Source organism: Pteropus medius, unplaced genomic scaffold (genome assembly GCF_902729225.1).
Source record: "Pteropus medius unplaced genomic scaffold, Ma_sr-lr_union100, whole genome shotgun sequence".
Classification (NCBI taxonomy): domain Eukaryota; kingdom Metazoa; phylum Chordata; class Mammalia; order Chiroptera; family Pteropodidae; genus Pteropus; species Pteropus medius.
In genome coordinates this window covers 34,222,517-34,243,785 of record NW_024354875.1, presented here as the reverse complement: position 1 = coordinate 34,243,785, position 21,269 = coordinate 34,222,517, and the positions used below count along the sequence as shown (strand labels likewise).

Genomic DNA, 21,269 nt, shown 5'->3' with positions numbered 1-21,269 from the left:
AGAGAGAAAAGAAGCAGTAGAAAGGAAACAGGTAATTTCCAGAATGACCATCAAAATGCAAACTGCATCAAAAGTCCATGCTTTAACGTAAATTTCTAGAACTGGGAGGTGAAGGGAGGGTTTTCCAGTCTAACACAGCATCTGAGTTTGACGCTCAGGACTTGAGAGAAAACAGGTCCTAATCTGTACTAAGTGGAAGGGCCAGGCATTGTGGAAATCATCTCACGTATACAATTTCTTTAATCGTCATAACTCTCATAATGTCCCTATTTTACAAATAAGAAAACTGAACTTCAGGAGAGTTAAGTTCATTGCCCAGAGAAGCAAGTAGAAGAACTAAGATTTGAACCCAGACCAAATCTGGATTCAAAGCAGCCCCAGGCTGGGTCAATTCAGCTGCTCATTTGCTCTCCTGGCCACCCCTGACTCGATGTAGGCCATTCCATAACACTGGTCAGCGTTTTTGAGAGCTTCAGTCTTAGTGTCAACCATCTTTCTGCCTTCCCAACTAAACTTTCTTCCAACCGCCCCACCCCCCGCCCCGCAAATTCTTATCCCTAAAAGAGAGAAAATTATTTTTTCTCCATAGCAACCTTCTAACTGCAATATAATTTACTCAGAACTAGAAAATGTGCAGCCCTGGGCTCAGATCACCAGAACACATCGGACCTACGTCAGTGTCAGGGGAGAGTGAGGAATCGCACTGCTGAGCATCCTGTCTGAACCCAGGTTGTCTCAATCTGCTTCTCCATGGGGGTCTCTATCATACCCAGGGCAGGAACGAGTGCCTTCATTTTAGAGTAAACTGAAGGGAAAACACTTTGATAGTTCCTCAAAAAACTAAACATAGTATTATCATATCCAACAATTCCACTTGTAGGTATATACCCAAAAGAATTGAAAGCAAGGACTTGCACAGATACTGTATGCCACTGTTCACTGCAGCATTATTCACAATACTCAAAAGGTGAAAACAAGTGTCTGTCAGCAGATAAGGAAGTGTCACACACACACACACACACACACACACACACACACACACACACACAGAGGAATATTATGCAGCCTTAAAGAGGAACGAAATTCTGATATATGCTACACTATGGATCAACCTTCAAAACATGCTAAGTGAAATAAGCCAGATGCAAAAGGACAAATTCTACATGGTTACACTTATATAATTTACCTAGAATAGGCCAATTCATAGAGACAGAAGGTAGAGTAGTGGTTACCAGAGCTTAGGGGAAGGAGTGAGTTATTGCTTAATGTGTAGAGTTTCAGTTTAGCATGATGGAAAGTTTCCAGAAATGAACAGTGGTGATGATTGCACAACACTGCGAATGTACTTAATGCCACTAAATTGTACACTTAAAAATGGCTAAGATGGTCAATTTTATGTCATGTATATTTTACTATGAGCAAAAATAAAAAAATGAAAACAATGGTAAAAATGATAAATTTCATGTTATATACGCTTTACCACAATTAGAAGGAAAAAACAGTATTTGCTGTTTGTCTAATACATCATACTTCCCCATGACTGACTATTGATTCAAGAACTTAAAAATCATTTCTCTTCTTCTCACTTTAAGGATAAGAAAACGAATGCTCAGAGAGGTGACCTCCCTCAGGTCACAGAGCTAGTTAGTGACAAACCAGGTTTCTTAATGTCTGCTTTTGTACTATTTACATCAAATAAGCCAACTCTTCCCCAAAACAAGGTCCTCCAGCAAGTTCCCCATCCTGCCCTGGTTCTGGAAGCCACAGAGTTGGCCTGTGTGGATAGAATAACATTACAGCATGTAGCTCCATCAGGCTCTAAATGTCTGTTCCATCAATCTGTCTCCAAGTGAAAGATTCTCACCTTTGGAATCTCTTCTCTAGTTAAGGCCTGGTCCCAGAAGGCCACGTAAAGGTCTACCAATGGATGAATAGGTAAACAAAATAGGTAAACAAAATATATACTTGTGTGTATGTGTATATGAATATGAATATTATTCTTCAGGCTTAAAAAGGAATGAAATTCTGACACATGCTACAATAGATGAACCTTGAAAACATGATGCTAAGTGAAATAAGTCAGAAGCAAAAGGATAAGTATTGTATGATTCCACATACGTGAGATTCTTAGAGTAGTCAAATTCAGAGACAGAAAGTAGAATAGCGATTACTAGGGGGTGGGGGAGGAGTGAGTTATTGATTAATGAGTACAGAGGTTCTGACTGGAATGATGAAAAAGTTCTGGAAGTATAGAGTGGTGATGGTTGTACAACCTTGTGAGTATACTTAATGCCACTGAATTGTATACAGAAAGATGGTTAAGGTGATAAATGTTGTGTTATGTATATTTGACCACAATAAATAGTGTTTTTTTAAATCACAAACTGCTCCTTTCTTATCCTTGAAAATGTTCCCTAGGATTGTGTGAAAATGGGGCACTGACTGAGAAAATAGTTTCCCCTTGGGGGAATATTCACCTCTCTCTTTCCACAAACACCCTTGAGTGTCGCTCCCTCCTAGAACCAAGCCCCAAAGTATTTTCCCTCAGAAAGTTAGCCTGAAGAATACAGCAGAGAAATTGCCCCACTTCAAATTTAAATCATTTAGGGGCAAGTGACCCACCCGGCGCCCGGAGGCCTACAGTGTGAGGGAGAGCAGTGAGCAGAATGAGGGGCTCCCCGTCTCTTCTCAACCCTCGGGGTACCCCAAAATTTCTTCCCTCTCTATTAGCCAGTGAAGGCCCTACTAAGGTGTTTTATAATCGTATATGTTTTTTAGCCAGAAAAATAAACCTCTTGAACAACCTTTATTTTCTGAATATCAACTTAACAAAATATTTTTAAGCCTATGTTTCCATCCTCCTCTCTATAGCCTTTTGCTATATACCACGTATCACTTTATAGTATTTTCTTGTGTGGCTGTGTGATTTCCACTCCTAACCTAGAATCTTTCCAAAGGAAAAAATTTGTATTTATATTTATATTTTCAAGTATTAGGTAAGTATTTGAAAAATGTGTTGAATAAATTAAGAGATAAGTGAATAGTTAAGCAGCCTAAATTGTCTTTAGAGTTCCCTCATTCTCTAATCCTACCTTGGTATAACTGGTCCAAACAAATGCCTATGGCTTTAGCTGTGTCAGTATGAATTTCTTACTTGTCTGTGTTTATCCATATTATCACCATAGGCTTCACAACCTAAGAATATGCATAATTCTAGGACAAGCAGGTCTGTGAACACTTCTTGCACATCTCTATAAAGGCAGCTACTCCCATTGCGACTAAGGCGTGTCACTCAAATCTTATCCACCTTTAAAGGTCCTTCTCAAAGGCCTTTGCCCCCAGGAAATCTACCCCACTCCTGGCTGCTCATGTCTTGTGCTCGTTTTGATTTTCCTTGTCATATATACTGGGCCCAAGATCTCCTGTGATGGCTGCTTCACTAATTACTTTATGATGAATGTCAATCTTCTGTTTCCACCGAGACTGTCACTCCCTGAAGAAGGAAGTTGGGGTCTTGCTACCTGTATTCCCTGTGGGAACTTTGGAAAGTTACTTAACCCTTCTGAGTTTCAGAGTAAAAAATGTAAATACCGACTCCAGAGCACTGGAAAAAGGGCTGACGCTCTGTGGGTGCTCCTTAAATAAAACCCTCCAGGGCAAAGACGATCTTCTAAGCAGCTTTGTATCCTCCATCAAGCCCAGGACAGGCTTGAGTGCCTATTATGTGTCCACAAATATTTGTTGAATTGAATTTTTCTCTATACATTTTTATTGAGATATTCACATACCATAAAATTCACCATTTGAAAGTGTACAATTCAGTGGTTTTTCATCTGTTCACAAGGTCGTGTAACCATCATCACTATATCATTCCAGAACATTTATTTTCATCAACCCATCTCCGTTATATTTCTTTAAAGCATTGTTTAGTCTTTAATGAATCAAAGAACATTTTGGTCTACGGCCATGCCACCCTGAACACATCCTATCTCGTCTGATCTCGGAAGCTAAGCAGGATCAGGGCTGGTTAGTACTTGGATGGGAGACCACCTAGGAAGACCAGATGCTGTAGGTGTAAAAAAAAAAAAGCACATTTTGACTACATGTCATTAAATATAAGTATTCTCCTTTATAATCACTAATAGTATTTACTATAGGTCAAACACTATTCGGAATGCTTTATAAATAACAAATCCAAACTGATAAGTTTCAGCAGCAGCAGTATCCTGTGTTACTAAGAAACAAGACAAGATGAAGAAACAAGACAAGGAAGGAACAGGAATCTTGCCCAAGGCCACACAGCTAGAAGGAGCAGTGCTGAGATTTGAGCCCAAGACATCCAGAGTCCACGTTCCTCGCCACTCCTGCTACCTCTAGACCAGAGCATTATGATTTAACAACCAACCAACCCCAAACAAGCAAACACATAACCCTTAGCATTAAAAGCCCATTTTCTTTCTCTCTATTTATCACAGTCAACCTTGGCTGTGATTTTTTTCTAAATATAAAGGAATTGTCCACTGCTGGCCCTAGTCTAGATTTTGTAGGTCACAAAAATCAAGAAGGCCTGGTTTTCACCCTCCAAAGTGAATAGAGGGAAACAACGGTACAGGTAGAAGGTGACACACAAACACAGGTATTCAGACATGGAGACTCTGGCCACTGGTGATGGCAAAAAGCTGGGACTTGTTATTACAAAAAGAATCATAAATAATGAAATAGTTCTGGGAAGACCAAAGGGATTATTTTTTCTCTTTAAGATGAAATTCAGATTTCTTAGCAAAGGTTGTATTTGGTCATGAATTGGGCAAATGTTCTTTCACTTTAAACTCTTTTATTTTATTCACAGATAGCTATAAACACATTGATCTCTGTTTACCTTAATAATATCACCTCCCACATTTGAATTATCTATACGTTGTCATCTATAAGGGGCTGTTTTTAGATGATAACAGTACACATTTTATTTGCTAGAAATGATATCTCTGAAAAATAGTGTGTGGGTTTGATTTTGGTAATTCAGGTTTTTTGTTTTGTTTTGTTTTTTAAGTGTAAAGCACTAGAGAGCTTGCCATGGGGAAAAATTTGTGGAGAATTTTTTAGTAAAGCAAGAAATTCTTTAAAATTATATAATTACTTGCTGATTTTCCACCTAAGTTCTGTGTTCTTATTTAAGACACCTGAATTTTGGCTACTTCGTAGTCTATTCTTTGCAGCTCTTTGTAAAAGAAATTGCATGTCCTAATCTGAAGGCCTGGACTCAGTCAGCATCTCTAGGCTTTGACCTTGGTGAAAGCTCAGGCCCTTAGAAATGGCTGTTGGCGCAGATTTGTTGCCCATGTATGAGGCCCTGAGGCATTTTTATGAGCAAAGCGCCCACCACTGGGAAACCCTGCATTTATTTAGGGGCTCTGAAGAACCCTCCAGCCTGGTCTAGGGTATCTGTTTACAAAACATGTTAAATGTTTTAACATGTTTTGTAAACAGATACCCTAGACCAGGGTATCTGTTTACAAAACCCCACCCCCTACTAATCATATAATTTAGGAGAAATTCCTTTTAGAAAATAATGCACCTCCGATAACAATTTCATTGTATTGTGATAGGATTTTTTGGTTGGTGGGCTCTTTTGGGGGAGGGTGGTTAAAAGGCACAATTTATGACATTGTAATTTTGGGAGAAATGGGCAAATATAAAGAAATGCTAATTTTGGTTAAATAAACTAGGCAGCAGCTCCCTCTTGTGCTGAAAAATAAGTACTGTGGCCACTGAATTAAAGTGTGGAAAACATCCCTTAAATAAAACTTGTTTTATCTAAGAGTTTTTCTCAAATGCTTTAAGTCTAAGAAAAACATAGTGCTTCATAACTCTTTATTTTAACTGATACATCCACTGCCATTAATATTTACTTAATTATTGATCACTTACTGGGTACCTGTCACTAGAGATACCAAGGTGATTACTGCTGCCCCCAATTGCTCACATGGTCTTGTCCACCTGGGTGCCACTTTTCCCTTCCTGGTCCCCTGTCAACTGTGACCACCCTCCTCAGCCCCAAAGCGAGTTATCTCATGCCTCTCTCCATCTTCTTCCCTTATTGGCCAGTAATTTTCGTGTCTTATCACCTGAGTGGATTGTAACCTCTTTGAAAACAGAACCTATGTCTGATCTACTCTTAATTTTCCCACAGCCCCTCATGCTGCATGTGTCTAGTTAGTATCCAAATGCATATTTGTTCAATTTAATTTAATTCAACCAAAACAGAAAGTAACAGAGCTCCACAGCTAATTAAAAAGTTTCTTATAGAGAACTGTATTTCCGCTACTTTGTACACATGACACCTAAAAATAGAATACGTAGCCATTGTTTTGATGCTACCAAAGTGCATGTTGAATTTTTCTCATCAGTTTCTGTGGTATAATAAGGCCACCGGTGGAAGATAAGATTTATTTTATCCTAGACTCTATGGTGTCAGAAAGAATTTGCTCCATCACCTTCTTGCCTGTCATGACAGGATGCTAGATTACAGAGGTTTTCCCCGTAGGCACCATGTCAGGTACCTGAAAATGAACGCCCGCTCTGGCCGAGCCGCTTGGGGTGGCCGACATTCTAAATCAGTGTTTCTCGGACTTTGAGATTTCACATAAAGTATTTTTAAAAACATTTTCTCAGAGACTGACATGAGGTTGCCAATATCTTATTTTGCTAACTGTGCACAGTTTTTTAAATCATCGTTTATTATGACTTTCGCTTTATGAAAAACAAAATTTAAAAGTAGGAAGGTCATAATCTCAGAATAAAGAAGTTTCTTCGATTGAATACATTTAACTCTAGCTCTAGACCACACACTTGGATCAAGAAATTGGAGAAAGGAAAGTGGAGAATGGACATGAAGGCACACACCTGACATCTTCTGCCTACCTTTTTCCTCTGCTTGATTCAAGAGTTCCTTTTCATTTGATAATTCCCTCACTCAGGTTTGCTTTGTAATATGTGAGAATGATCAAAAATCATGTCCCCGGAACAGAAGCTAGAATGGAAACCAGCTAGTGCCAAAACCCACAGGAGGGAAAGGCGGGCGGAAGATTGGTGTCAGGTGTGTGCCTTCACGTCCACCCTCCACTTTCTCCAATTTCTTGGTCCAAGTATGCGGTTTGGTTGGTAGGACAGTAGGAGAGTGTGCGGGGTGGCCCTGTATGGGCTACGGGAAGGATGGGGAGAGACGGAGGAATTGACCTCACTTACTGAGAGTGGCATTTCTCTCTTTTGACCACCAGTATAACAGCAGAGTAAGAGCTTGTCTCTTGCTTTGCTTTTACGAAAGGCTTTCCAATAGCCTGTTCTGCCTGATTATCTTCACACACAAGTGAGCCACCTGATCTCAGGAAGGGGCTGAGATTGGCTTTCTTTCCCTCCCACGCCAGGACTCAGAATAGAAAGGAGAAAGGCTCTCAGTTGTGCCTTTGGGGCACTGAAAATGCAACTCCTCACCTGGACCCCTACCGTTCCAATCTCTTCTTCATTTTCTCCCCCCTCACCCCCAAGCATCCTGTCATGACAGGCAAGAAGGTGATGGAGCAAATTCTTTCTGACACCGTAGAGTCTAGGATAAAAGAAATCCTTAATCTCGTCAGTAAACCTCCAGGCCCTGAAAAGGTCTAAGTGTGTCTTCATTTGCTCCTCAGCAGATCTTTTAGTCACCTTTCCCTCTGGCTTCCCAGGGCCCTCCGTCCCCTTCTGTCATCCTGCTTCACTGTCATCTGGTTCCTCTTCCCCTCCTTCACCTAAGGCCAGCTCCAAAATAACCCCTTGACTATTGGGGAGAAAAAATTCTATGTAACAGTTTGTTTCTCAGAGGCAATCCCTTTCGTGACATTAGTTCCAACAGAGTTTTCTCTTTATAATTTAACTAGCTGTGACCTAACACTCTTAAACAAGAATTGCCAGTTAAAATACATCCAGTTAAATTTGAATTTCAGAAAAATAAGTACATCCTATGCAATACATCAGACAATCTTTCTTTGCTAAATACGGCAATTCTGTGTTAAGCAGATATAACAATAAAAATGACACTGTCACTCACGGAGCACCTAGCACGTGCCCTTTAACTAGGGAGACCATATGTGCCACTTTGTCAGGGACGCCGTGGCCATGCCGGAGGTCCTGGTGTCCCATCCATGCCCCCAGGTGTCCCACTTTGGGTACTTATAATGCATCTTTCATTTTAATTTTAATTGCCATGACGATCCTATGCAGGAGGTTTTGTCGTCTTCATTTTGCAGACAAGGCAATCGATTTTCAGGAGAAATAAATAATTAATGTCATACTGGAAGCAAGGAAGTGGCAGAGCCAGGATTCTGGTGCAGGTCCGGCCGACTCGAAGCCCTTCTTGGCACCGATGCTGCCCCTCTTAGGAGGGAGGCTGTGGAGCTGGTACAAACAGAAGCCCCGACTTCCGCAGGGGCTCCCCGACTTAACAGGGGCTCCCCCCGCCCTTGAATAGTCATGGTCTCTTCCTTCTGGACTCGGAATCAAAACTGTGTTCAAGATTCTTCTCCGAGCAGTGAGATCTCCTCACCCCGCAATCTTGCTGAAATAGATGAAACCTCTCTGCTAACCTCAAGGAAAGAACCCAATGGGGTTTGGGGAGACTTCATACCTTACAAGGACATGCTTCTTGTGGTGACACCAAAGTCACCAAGAGGAACTGTGAGAATAGGGTGTTAGAGGCAACAGTGAGATAGGAATGACAGTTGTCCTTCCTGCAGTCCCAACAGCACCGTTTGGCAGGCCCGGGACAGACAGAGGACAAGGAAGGGCTTTCTCTTGGGTCATTGTGTTTATAACTACAGTATTCTTCTATACTTTCTTTATCCACACAGTATACCTGGAATATGCACTCATGACTAGCCACTCCGCAAACTTGCTGGTGAGCTAGATAAGGGGGCTTAGGGTCTAGTGGGGGCCCTACCCTCATGGGGCTCAGGGTCTAGTGGGGAATCAGGTAAGTCACCTGGGGAGGAGTCAGGCCAGTTTACTGACCTGGCCAAGCCTGCCTTCTCTCCCTTCTTTGCCTGTAAGGTTTTGGGTCTTGTTCCCCCTGGTACCTGAGTTCTAGCCCCGGGAGTTCCTGCACCTCCCGGCTGGGCAACAAGAGGCATCGAGCTCCTATGGGACAGGCGTACACTTGAGCCCACAGTGTGGGCTCTAATCAATACATTCCCATAGGTAAAGCTAAACATGTCTTGAACACTAGCCTCAGCCTGGACCTTTGAATTTCACTCAATGCTTCAGCATCCCAAAGAGCTAAGCGCAGTCATTGTTCCAATTTTAACAGATGGGAAACTGAGACTTAGAACAGTTAGGTGATTGTCCGGGTAGCACAGGCAGGTAGAGGAGCTGGGATGTGAACCTGGCATTCAGGTTCTTGCTGAACCACGGCCCCACGGGTAAGGCTCTGTGGGGATTACAGCGGCCCCAAGCCTGGGGCTGGAGAGCAGAGACAGCAAGCCCAGGAGAGCACATACCATGTGCAGGCGGCACCCCAGGCACTTAGCACACATGTCATCTAAGCACAGCCAGGACCCTCTGAGGTAGAGTTCTACAGGTGACAAAAGCACAGGGAGCGTGAGGAACTTGCTCAAAGTGACACAATGAGTAAGTGGTAGGTGGTCTGCGCTTCCTTACCTTTAACATGCATGTCAGTCACTTGGGCATCCAGTTACACCACAGGTTCTGACTTGGTAGGCCTGGGGTTGAGCCCCAATCTGCATTACTAGAAAGTGCCCATGAGATGTCAATGCTGCTGGTTCACAGTCACTTTCTGGGTAGCAAAGCTTTATGCTACCTTGCCTCTAGGTGGTTTAACCTCTTTTTCATCCTCCATTAAGCTTTTCCGAATGGGTCACAGTGTCAGTAGTAATCACTATAGCTAATTTTATTGAGTGCTTACTCTATATCAGACCTTGTATTACGAGCTTCCCATGAATTATCATTGATTAGATGAAGTTGGAGACAATCAGTGTCCTCGTTTTACACATGAGGAAACTGAGGCTCATAGACTTAAAAGGACTTACTCAAGGTCACAAAGCCAGCCAGGGGCAATGTGCCTGTGAAGGAGAAAGTGGAAGCTTTGCTAACTCATTTTCCCTGTGGACGACACCAAGGTTCAACGTTTTAAAGCGAGGCCTGGAATCCATCTGGTTCTCATAATACAAAACTCATGCCTTTTCCATCTCCCTCTCCCTAACCACGAGCAAACGATTCCAGTAAGAGATTTCTTCCTTCAGACAGATCTGAAGGCGCCCTTAACCAATCTATCATCATCCCCCAGGGACTGGAACTAACTTTTCTAGCTCAGCTGTCTCCCTTTGCAGTCTATTATGCTGGTTAGAGTCCCTGGAGGCCTGCAGCATCTCAGCCAAGTAATCAGAAAGTAATCCTAGAAAGGCCCCTCTGCAGACAAGGCCCCTAATCCTAGAAAGGCCCCTCTGCAGACATCTTCCCAGTTACCTTATCACTAATTCAATCAGCAACAGTGGTGCCAGGTGCGTCAAGCCCAAGACCTGATGTGAACTTTAAATGATTAAGCAAAACTCCACAGGCACAGTTGTTTTCCTGTTCTCCATCCCTCCTCCCTCAGCTCCTCTTCCCTCTCTTCTCAGGTATTGTGCCCCTCCCTTCCTTATCGTACACACATTTTTTCCTCAAACTTGCTTTCCAGAAAGGATCCCTTGTATTCTAAACTGATAACTGGTAATATGTAAACAATTGTATCGATTGAGCCAGGTGTTGGAATGGCAATGGAGGACTCAGAGATTCAAACGATTTTATCCTTTGGGAGGTAACAGATTGAGGAAGAATTTCAGCAGAAAGTTAACTTCTCAGATGTAAGCACATCAAGGGCTTACACCATGGCCATCCAGAGGCCTTATCAGAACACGTGCTATGAAGGGTGAATTCTGAAGACAGGGTCAGAGGCAACCAGTGGAAAGGCGTTCCAAGCAGAAGAAACAGCATGAGCAAAGCACAGAGGCATGAAACAGCTCAGATGTGTGGAAGCAGCTCTATACTTTGGGGCATAAAATGTAAAAGCAAGGAGTGGCTGAAGATGAGATGGGGAATAAAATGGCAATGTCAAGGGAGTTCCCGAATGCTGCCTCAAGGGGCTTGGACTTGCTCCTCCAGTGTTTCTCAAATCATGCTTCAGGGGCCGTTTGGGAAGGTCAAACTTGGACAGAGATCCCAGCTCCTACTCTGCAGCCCTCACTGCCCTTCCATCAGCACAGCTCTGCCTTCGTCCGCTTTACATATTTGGTGCTCTGCGTGATATTGTGTAAAGAAAGAGTTTCGTTGTCAAGGGCCATGTGAAACCAGTGCTATATCTGGCAGGACCAGAGGCTGCATTGGGGGTTTTCTCTACTTGGTGGATGCCCTGGGAGTGCTCTCTCTCTACAGATCAGGAAGTGGCCATTCATTCCCTAATTTCATTCTGTGATGAATGAAAAACCGGGAGCTGCTTTCTCCCCCTCTGGCGGGCTAGACCTCAACGGCCCCTCAAGCTCCTCTCAGTCTACTCCCTCTGGTCAGCCCACAGGCGTTTGGCAGTCACTTCAGTGACCCTTGATGTGAAGCCTGGAATTATGGCTCTTGACAGGCCCCACGATGCCACCAGAACTGACCTCGCTGACGTAATTTATCCATTTTGAAACTTCGCTGGCTTCCCCGTGCCCGCTGTTACTTACCTCATTTATGAAGAGCCCATTTAAGCTGCTCATCTTCCCATCCTGCCAGATGACCTGGCTTTCCAGTGCATGTCACTTGCTCAGGTCATGAATATTCCAGTTCTTTTATGCTCTCCTCATAAACCAAGTCCCTCAGCCCCTACTCATGACTGCTGCTCTGAACCATGCTGCTGGCTGGTATTGCCTCCACCCCCAGGAAGGCAACTGGGTTGTTCACCCTCCCACACCAACTTCTAAGGGATTCACTGAGCCTTAGGTAGTTTACTTTCTTTGTGGGAAAGCATTAGTCCTGAGAGCGCCAAATATTTTGAATGTGCACAGCATAGATAAAAATGTTTGAGGATGTACCCTCCAACAGATTGATAATTCATTTACTTATAGATTATAACGTATTACTGCAATAATCCATTATGTACATTATACACAAAATATAAATTAAAGCAAATGAGTTAAAGATAAACAATATTTTAAAGTGTCTTATTTATTAATAGTACAAAACATGTTTGCTCTCACTTAAAAAATGCAATGAAAGTATTCTTTTCAAGAGGACTATAATAAATATGGTCCATTAAAAATTATTTTTTAATTAGCACACTGCTAACCACCATTTATCATTACTTTTTAAATTTAAAACATTTGCCTTTTTAAAAAAGAATTATATATATTTGAAGATATAAAAAATTTTAAGATTAGTAACATTTTTATATTAACACAGATAATTAATCTTTGCAAATTACAGATTTTCATAGCCAATCCCACCTCATAGATTGTTAATCTTATGTTGCAATTTTAATATGTTTTATATTTTAATATGTATTTTACCTTTGTAATTTTAAAAATTATAGTACAGAAGGTTGAGTTCATCACTCTTCTGGGTTTGTGACACATTATCATTCTTCACAATGTTCTTGGGATAGTTTAACAAGTGCCCTTGTCACCATTTAAAGGGTTGTCTTTCAGATCAATCATATTGAACAGCACCCTCATAAAATATTTTAAAAAATAAATACAAATTTGCCGCAATAAACGTATTAAATACCTTCAGCCTTCCTTGCCCCCCACTTCCAGTGTCCTCCACTTCAGCATGGAAACAACTGTTCAAACACGCCCAGACTCCTGTGGGGACTTCCTGTGGACGTAGAGACTAGGAAGGGAAAGGCCCACCCTGAGTCCTGGGTTCACCCCATTTCCTGGTCATGGTATTAAGGTTCCACTTCTCGAGCTGCCCTGCCTGTTTCACTGAAGTGAGGTGTCTAGACATTTGTAATGGGAGAATGGTATTTGAAAAAGCTGTGTCTTTGGAAGCCCCTAAGGTCTTCGAAGCTACCTGTGCTGGCACCTGACCTATGAAGCAAAGATGAATCATCAGAGTCATCAGACTTTGCGAGCAGAACACATGCCTTTCGTGTCATTAAAGCCATTCCCCAGATAACTAAAACCTACAGCCCACATTTGCTTCCTGAGACACTTACTTCAGACCTGCCTGTCAGCTGTGAGTGTAACTCTCTGTTTCTCCCTCACTGGCCCAGATGGAAGCCTCTGCAGAGGCAAGATAAACTGCTCTGGAACTGAGCTCCCCGCCGCCAACCCTCTCTGACTCCTACGCTGGAAACTCAGGATTAACTGCCTTTCAGTTCCTCTTTCATGTAAAGAACCATGGTGTCATGTCCCCAGGAAAGAAAGATCCCGTTACTGAATAGCTGTGCCTGCCCATGCCGGATATTTCCCATTTGCCCCTTTAGTCCTTGTTGGGGGAGGGAAGCGGGGCGGGGGGGGGCGGGGGGGGCTGAGCCTGTATTACAGGCAGCAGGTGGGTTTCCTTGTTCTTTGGCTCCTGACTGGGCCCACACGATGGGTGATATTGGCAGAAGAGGAGTAAAGTCAGGGTATTTATTCCTCTAGTCTCGCTCCGTTTGGCACCATTCTCCTTTGGAAGGTCACAAATCCTGCCAGCAACTCCTCGCCTAGAACTGATGCTCCCCTCTCCCGGTTCTGGTTCATACTCCCTCCCCCACCCATCCCCCCACCCCGCCAGGCTTGGGGTAGCGATGGCTCCTTGATGTTTTAGCCCTGGAGAAGGGCACCATCCTTTGTTCCTTCTCCTAAACATTTTTGTAAACAATTCTTTATTAAGCTTTCCTGTATTACCTCACTTGAGAAGATTTGTTTCCTGTTGAGAACTGCCTGCTATATTGTCCAAATAGCAGCTTTGGTGTAAATGCCATTCTTTGATTCTTGCTGTGATACTGAGTCAAACAGGAAAATAGGTGTGATGATAACAACAACAACCATAATTAACTTTCCTTGAATGCTTACTAAGAGCCAGACACCATGCATATTATTTTACATGTCTTAACTCAACACCACAACACCTTCATGAAGAGTGTGGTAGTGGCCTCAAGATGACCCCAACGGCCCCTGCCTACTGATAGTCACACCTTGTGTGACACCTTCACCAGAAGTGTGCACTAGATTTAGTGACTTGCTTCCGATGACTGGGATACAGCAAGGAGGTGGGATATCACTTTCAAGATTAGGTTTCAAAAATACTGCGGCTTCCATTTTGGGTGCTGCCTCTTGCTCATTTACTCTGAGGGAAAGCAGTCGCCATGTTGTGGACTATCCTGTGGAGACACCCTTGTAGCAATGATGTCTCCAGCCACAGTGAGAACCTGAGGAATGCCAACAGCCATGGGAATTAACTCAAAAGTAAATTTCCTCCAGCCAAGCCTTGAGATGACTGCAGCCCTGGCTCGCATCGGGACTGCAGCCTCATGACAGACACTGAGTCGAAAACATTCAGCTAGGCTGTACCCAGATTCCTAACCCATAGACATTGTGAGATAATAATTTTGTGCGTTTTAAGTTACTAAGTTTTGGGGAAATTTGTTACACAGCAACTAATAACTAATACAAAGAGGTGTCATTATTATCATCCTCAATTTAGAGATATGAAAACTAAGGCTTAGCCACCTTCCCTAAGTCATGTAGTTAGGAAATCAAAGACTCAAGACTGGTAGCCAGACAACCTGAGAGTTCATGCACTTAACCATTACACTATGGCCTCCTGATGAAACAGTTTATGAAGGGAATTTAATTGCTTGTAAGAATTACCTATTTCCATTTTCATATCCTGTCATTGGAAACACAAAGTAGTCCTCTCATTTTGGAGAGCAATTTGACAGTCTCTCTCAAAAGGTGCAAACCCTTTCACCCTGTAATTCCACTTCTAGAATACTAACTTACAGAAGTACATAGGTGCACAGGCATTTAAGAACATAAATGTTTATCGTGCATTTTTAAAAGGCAAAAAACTGGAAATAATATAAATGGCCACCAACAAGGGATTCGTTTGAATGAGAATACATCATACAGTGAAAGACTATGTAGCTATGAAATAAATGAGATAGATTTAAATTTAGGGAAATGGAAAGATAAACGTTGCTATGGTAGGTAGGATTATAAGCTGGCCGCCTAGATTTTCACTCCCTGAGGTACACACCTTTTCTTTGAGTTGTTCAGTCATGCACTGATATAAATATTGCTATGATGGGATTTGTAAATGTTATTAAAGTCCCAAATCAGTTGAGTTGAAGATAGAGAGATTATCCTCAATGGACAGAATGTAATCGGCTGTGCCCTTAAAAGGGACTAAGCTTTTCCTGACAAAAAATACTGTAAGCATGAGAGGGATTCATCATGAGGGATATATTCTCCATTGCTGACTTTGAAGACAGAGGAGGCCATGTGGCAAGGACTGCAGTGACTTCCGGGAGCTTATGAACACTTGTATTGTTTAGAATAAAAACATATTTTTAGTAAAGAAAGAAGATGATGAAGATGTAAAGTATTTAAGAAGTTTTCTACCCCAGATTAGGGTTTAAATTTCATCATATTCAACTTTTACCATCTTAAGGTTATTTTTGGAGTAAGGTGTAGTGCAAATAAGTAAAATATTCAGTTCTCAATAGCTCAGTCCTTTCAGTTCTGGATACTTGTAAATCTATTAAATATGTGCTGACAACCCATTGGGTGCAAAGCAGCTGGCCAGACTCCTTCCCCCCGCCCCCCTCCCACCCACCCCCCTGCCACATATCGTGACTCTCTGTCTGGTACCCTGACTGAACATGGTATGGTGCTCTTGTCCCACACAGCATTCCATTTCCTTCCTGCATTAATTCACAAGACAGAACCCAAATCACTCAAGCCAGTATAGAGCCTTTAACCAGATCTACCTGAACCCCAATAATTCTCTATAAAGATAAACATAGTATTTTCTTCTTTTGATATTCGGCACCAAGGAATCTGGATGCTAGTCAATTCATGCCATTCACACCAGCAGAAGCTCAGAGGTGGAACAAACACAGGAATTAAAGTCAAGGGGCAGTATGCATAGTAGTTACAGCAAGAGTATTAGTGTCAAAACAATCTGGATTCTGAAGTTCACAAACTGAGTGACCTTGGGCAGCTTACCTAAGCTCTTCAAGTTACAGTTTCCTCATCTGTAAAATGAGGACACATATCTATTCCACAAAGTTTCCGTGAGAATTAAATAAGACACGACGTGTAAAAGGGCCTAGCTTGGTGCTTAGCATTCATTCATCAAGTGGTAATGAGTACTAAGAATGTGCCAGGTGCAGGAAATACTGTGGGGAACCAGGCAGGCAATTCCCTTTGCATTCCCCTTCCCCCAAACTGGGTCTACTGTCTATGGGAGAAGACAGGCATTTAACAGGTAATGCAATTAACAAGTAGTCATTATAGGAGGAGAAGTTCTTGTCTTGTTCAGTCATTCATATTAAAGTGTACATGACTGCAAAGATTTAACATAATACCTTCACCTGCTACTAACTTCATTCAATATCTTAATTTTAAGATATAATGTGGCATTGCCCAAGGGAAGAAGAAGGTATCTTCTATGGAATTTAAGGCTCTGATATTTTTTAATTAAAAAATTTCTAAATTTTTTCAGCTTGAAATTATTTAACTTACAATTAAGTTGCAAAAATAGTAAAAAAATGTTTCGATGTACTCTTCACTCTGCTTCCCCAAACATTAATATCTTACATAAACATAGCTCTTTATTGAAACTAGACAATTACTACTGATAAAATCCTATTCAGGTTTTGTCTTTATTGAACAGAAGTGTTGAGTCTGAGGAGAAAGAGCCAGGGTCATTCTGGACAACTGATGACTGGCTTTATAAATGATTTAAAACAGTGGACAATTCAGAACACCATTTATTTTTGGCTTCCAATGATGAAACAATGGGAGGAGAATGTATTTTACCTTCCTAATTTTCTTTTATCTATACTAATACAAAAATTTACATGAATTTTTGAAAGACAAAAATTCAAGAGAGTTCTTATCCCAACAAATATTTAATCAATTTCTCAAACGGTGTCCGGAGCTCTGGGAATTAAAGGTTAGTAAAGATTCCTGTTCTACTTGTGTGCCACTATACTGCTCATATTTAGAGAGATTATCACTAAGGATTTACTCCTTATGACAATCCTAGGAGGTAGGAACTATTGTTATCCCTATTTGACTGAATTTTGACTAAAGTAAAAATTGAGGCTTGGAAAGCTAGCAAGGAAACCAGGTAGCTCCTGGGCTTAACTTCCATGCCACACTGTCATAAGTGCTATTGGTTTGTTTTCAAGTCTGGAATAATATATACACTGGTGTATAAAATCACTCGTCTTCATTTTATATAAATCATAACATACGCATAGTACCATAGAAATGGATTAAAAAGAAGGGCAAATATATATATATAACTTTTAAAAGATGGGTACACATTTAGAAACAAAAATTTGTCATTGGGAAGAGTTTACCTACGTTACTAAATCTCCTTCCCAGAAGGGTTATTGTATCTGTTAAGAGCATGCCAAGGTACAACTGTGCACTTGGGAATGGTGTAGGAGCAGAGACAGCCTGAAATCAAGGATGAATAACTTCCTCAGCCTATGACATCAATTCTGAAGTATACATATTCCCACTTTTTCTTTTTTTATTCAAAGGGATACACAGCCTAGGTATTTAAGCAATATTATTAAATGGTTATTATGTTGATTGTAACTTGTTCTTTTCAAACACACACATTCTAATATCTGTGTTGTCTTGGTGAGTGTTGACTTTTCCTCGTGGCCAGGAGGTGAAGGCTTTCAAAGCTGGTCAGAGCCTGATAATAACAGCTCTGGCATTGGAGCACAACCTCAGCTTTCTCCAAATATTTGTTGTCGATGTTACTGTATTTGAGGATGTAGGTGGCTGATGATAAATCTATCCCCATTAGTCGCAAAGTACAAACTACTCAAAGAATCCCAACCTATTTGTGGGCAAAATTGGCATCTTTTCACAGGAAGAGCAGCACTGTTATCCCCAGAATGGGCAGGAAGATAGATGCATGTAGAGACCTTGGTCTCTGTGGTATGAAACATAATATAAACAGAACCACTTCAAAATGGAGTCAGAGTTGCCATCCCAGAGGAACTGCCTTGCTCTTCCAAACTTTGGAATGTTTAAACTGGGCAAAGTAACCTTTGGACTGTGCCAAACCAACATTGTATTCCAAATAATTGTTTGCAAAGCTAACAGGAAAGCAGACATTCTGACTATCAGACTGAAAATTAAAGACATTCTCTAGAATTCGCACCACCATGTATTGCTAAAAAACAACCGGCCTATTTGCACCTATTGAAATTCTTCTCTTGACTTACTAACACCAATAGAAACACCTTTTTTTCTATTCACATAATTCTCCTTCCCTTTCTCATAAAAACCCCTTGCCTTCACCCCTTAAATCAGAAAACTATTTGGATTTCTGCCTGAATCAGTGCTTCCCAAATAGCTATTCTTCTAGATCTCAAATAAATGCTTGTTGCTTCCCATTTTGGCCTTTTTATATTTAGGTTAACATATCTGGTGTCAGAAGTGGGACCTTAAAATGGCCTCATCTGCATAAACCAGCATCCTGGGAATCAGGTACAGCCTACAGAGCCTCTTTTGCATTCACCACTTCCACGACCGCGGCCTCCTCAACCATAAAGTCCTCTTGGGATGGGACCTTCCTCCTTTTTGATTGAGGTTAGCCATTTATTTGGGATTGGGAGAGGTTTCCCCCTACAAGGAGGGTGATTGCCCTAGGGATAATTATCCCAGTGCTGCTGTGCAGCTGCTACTACAGGTGTTTGCTACTGTATGAGAGATTTTTTTTCCACTAGAAAATCTCCTTCACCAATGAAAGGTTTCCTAGGATTTGAGCAACTCACAACTTGCTAATACATGAGAAAAAAAATCTTATTTTCAAGAGAGACTTTGCATAGCTCTCACACTTGTAAGAATTGCCCTCGGGGATGAACGGTCACATGAATTTTTCTCTGGTGGGTAAGTACTCATCTTGTAATGTTCAGTTTTTCTTTTGTTTCCTTGCCTTGTCTTTGTCTGTTGTATTGTCACAAGAAGAAGATTTCATAGGGGAGGACACAGGCATGAGTCCTATAAACCTGTTGTCCTGGCCAGCCTCTACAATCTGACATGTTGCAGATCTCACCAAACCAGCTCTATATAAACAAACTTTACTGTGGGTTACATGCACATGAGGTGAAAGCAAATGCTAAGGGAATCTTGGAAGCCAAAGCCACAAATTGGTGGGCATGGGTCAAACATTTAAGAGTCATTTAGGGTGCTTGCCACCTCAAACAAAGGCTCCCATGACTGGTCATGAAACAGGTTAGATTGACAGCAGAAATCTCAAGAAAAATTCTGTGCAATGAGGAAAAAAAAAGTACACACACTCTCCAACTCCATGGCACATCCCTCTTAGATATTGGTCTGGCTTCAAGAAACCCAAAGTTTAGCTAAAGCCATTAAAGTGCATATAATAATAAAAAAAAAAACAACAGAATTTTACTTTCATCCTGAAAATTGCCTTTTGATCCCTGCCCTCCAGAAAGGGCAGGTACCAGTGTGCATCTGGCAGTTGAGCTACCTGCAGCTTTTGATTAACATCTCTTTTGACTTTTTGTGCAGCCACAACAGCATTCATGGAATTTGTCTTGAACATAGGACCTTCACCCTCTAAAAGGTCCCCAAAAGTTCCTTCTTTGGGAACTTAGCAATTTATATGTATAAAAATTTTGGTCCCTCCTCTTCTGCTTTCTTATTAAAATGGGCCAACTTAGCAAAAATAATTTAAAATTCTAATGGCCAGTCAGGAAAACCTTTAAGTTTATCTCAAGGGCCTTCCTTTAAAGAAAGGATTCTAAATTTCTTGAGGTCAAACTAATGCATTCTTTGACTGATATGTAGAAGTTTCTAAAAGACAAAATGGCAAAAAAAAAAAAAAGAAAAAGAAAAGAAAAGAAAAGCTCTAAAAGGATCCTTAAAGAAACTTTGGCAATCAGAGCAAAGTCTTAATTTTAATTTTAATTTTAATATAAGCACTTAAAAGCAAGAGTCTTATAAAAGGCTAATAAAAAAAATAAAGATATAAGAGGTGCCTAAAACAAGAGTTTAAGACCAATTGTTTTTTTATCCTTTCTCTCCTAGGAATAGCTAGTGCCTTCTTTTGTGTTCTAAGGGCTTGGCTTGGTTTTCTGCTTGCCTTGGGACAGGCAGGCTCCCAGTTTTTTCTTGTAGCTATCAGAGGGAATGACTCTGGAAGGTACTAAACTTTGCACCTTCTTGGGTCCACATAATTGTTTTATATTGTCAAAAATATTTACTATTTGTCCCGCCTGAGATCTGACAAGATAATTCAAAGAATTTAGTAATCCTGTGCTCAGAAATTTGGTAGAATTAAAAGTCTGATAGAATTTTTTTAAGGCCTCCTCAGCAACTCACCAGGCCTTCCTGTAGTTCACCAGGAATACAAACAGTCTACAACTGCTTGTGACCGAGCAAATCAAAGGGAAAACAAATTAAGAGAGAACATTTAAAAGCACAAGCTCCTAAAAGGTTCTCTTTGCCTAAGCAATCCCTCGGCATCCTTAAATATTGTCAAAGACAAATACAAACATTAAAATTCTTATCTGAAACAGTAAAAGTCTTAGCCATCTAAACGATGAAACTTAATTTTTAATGACAGTTATAAATTAGTGGGTTTTGCATTATTGTACCTGTCTCATGACTGACATTTTAAAAAGAAACTATCAGGTCTCTAGTTGCATCTGTCTGTACATGTGTATGTATATTTAACTCCAGAGAATATTACTAAAATTGGTTTTGTAAAGAGCTCTGTTTAATTGACTTAAAGAAACTAAGCGCTTATATGAATTAAGAAATATAATAGAAATTAACCCAAATGTTTTCGGATTCTGGAAAATATTTGGTATCAAAGTTAATTTAAAAAGATATGTCTTTAGAGTTATTTGTATTAAACATAATAATATTATACTTAGGCTTACAAATATGTCAGCAAGAAAAATAAGTCAGTATGATAAAATTTCCATAAGTAATCGAAACCTAATTGTTAAGAACTAATAAATTAGATAGATGTAAGTGGAATAAAAGTTTTTTTGG

General features: G+C 40.9%; 1 pseudogene; it reads left to right on the top strand.

The window, feature by feature from the left end:
• The first annotated feature begins 3,956 nt into the window (after positions 1–3,956).
• LOC120597321 (uncharacterized) lies at positions 3,957–4,075 on the top strand (annotated as a pseudogene).
• The last annotated feature ends 17,194 nt before the right edge of the window (positions 4,076–21,269 follow it).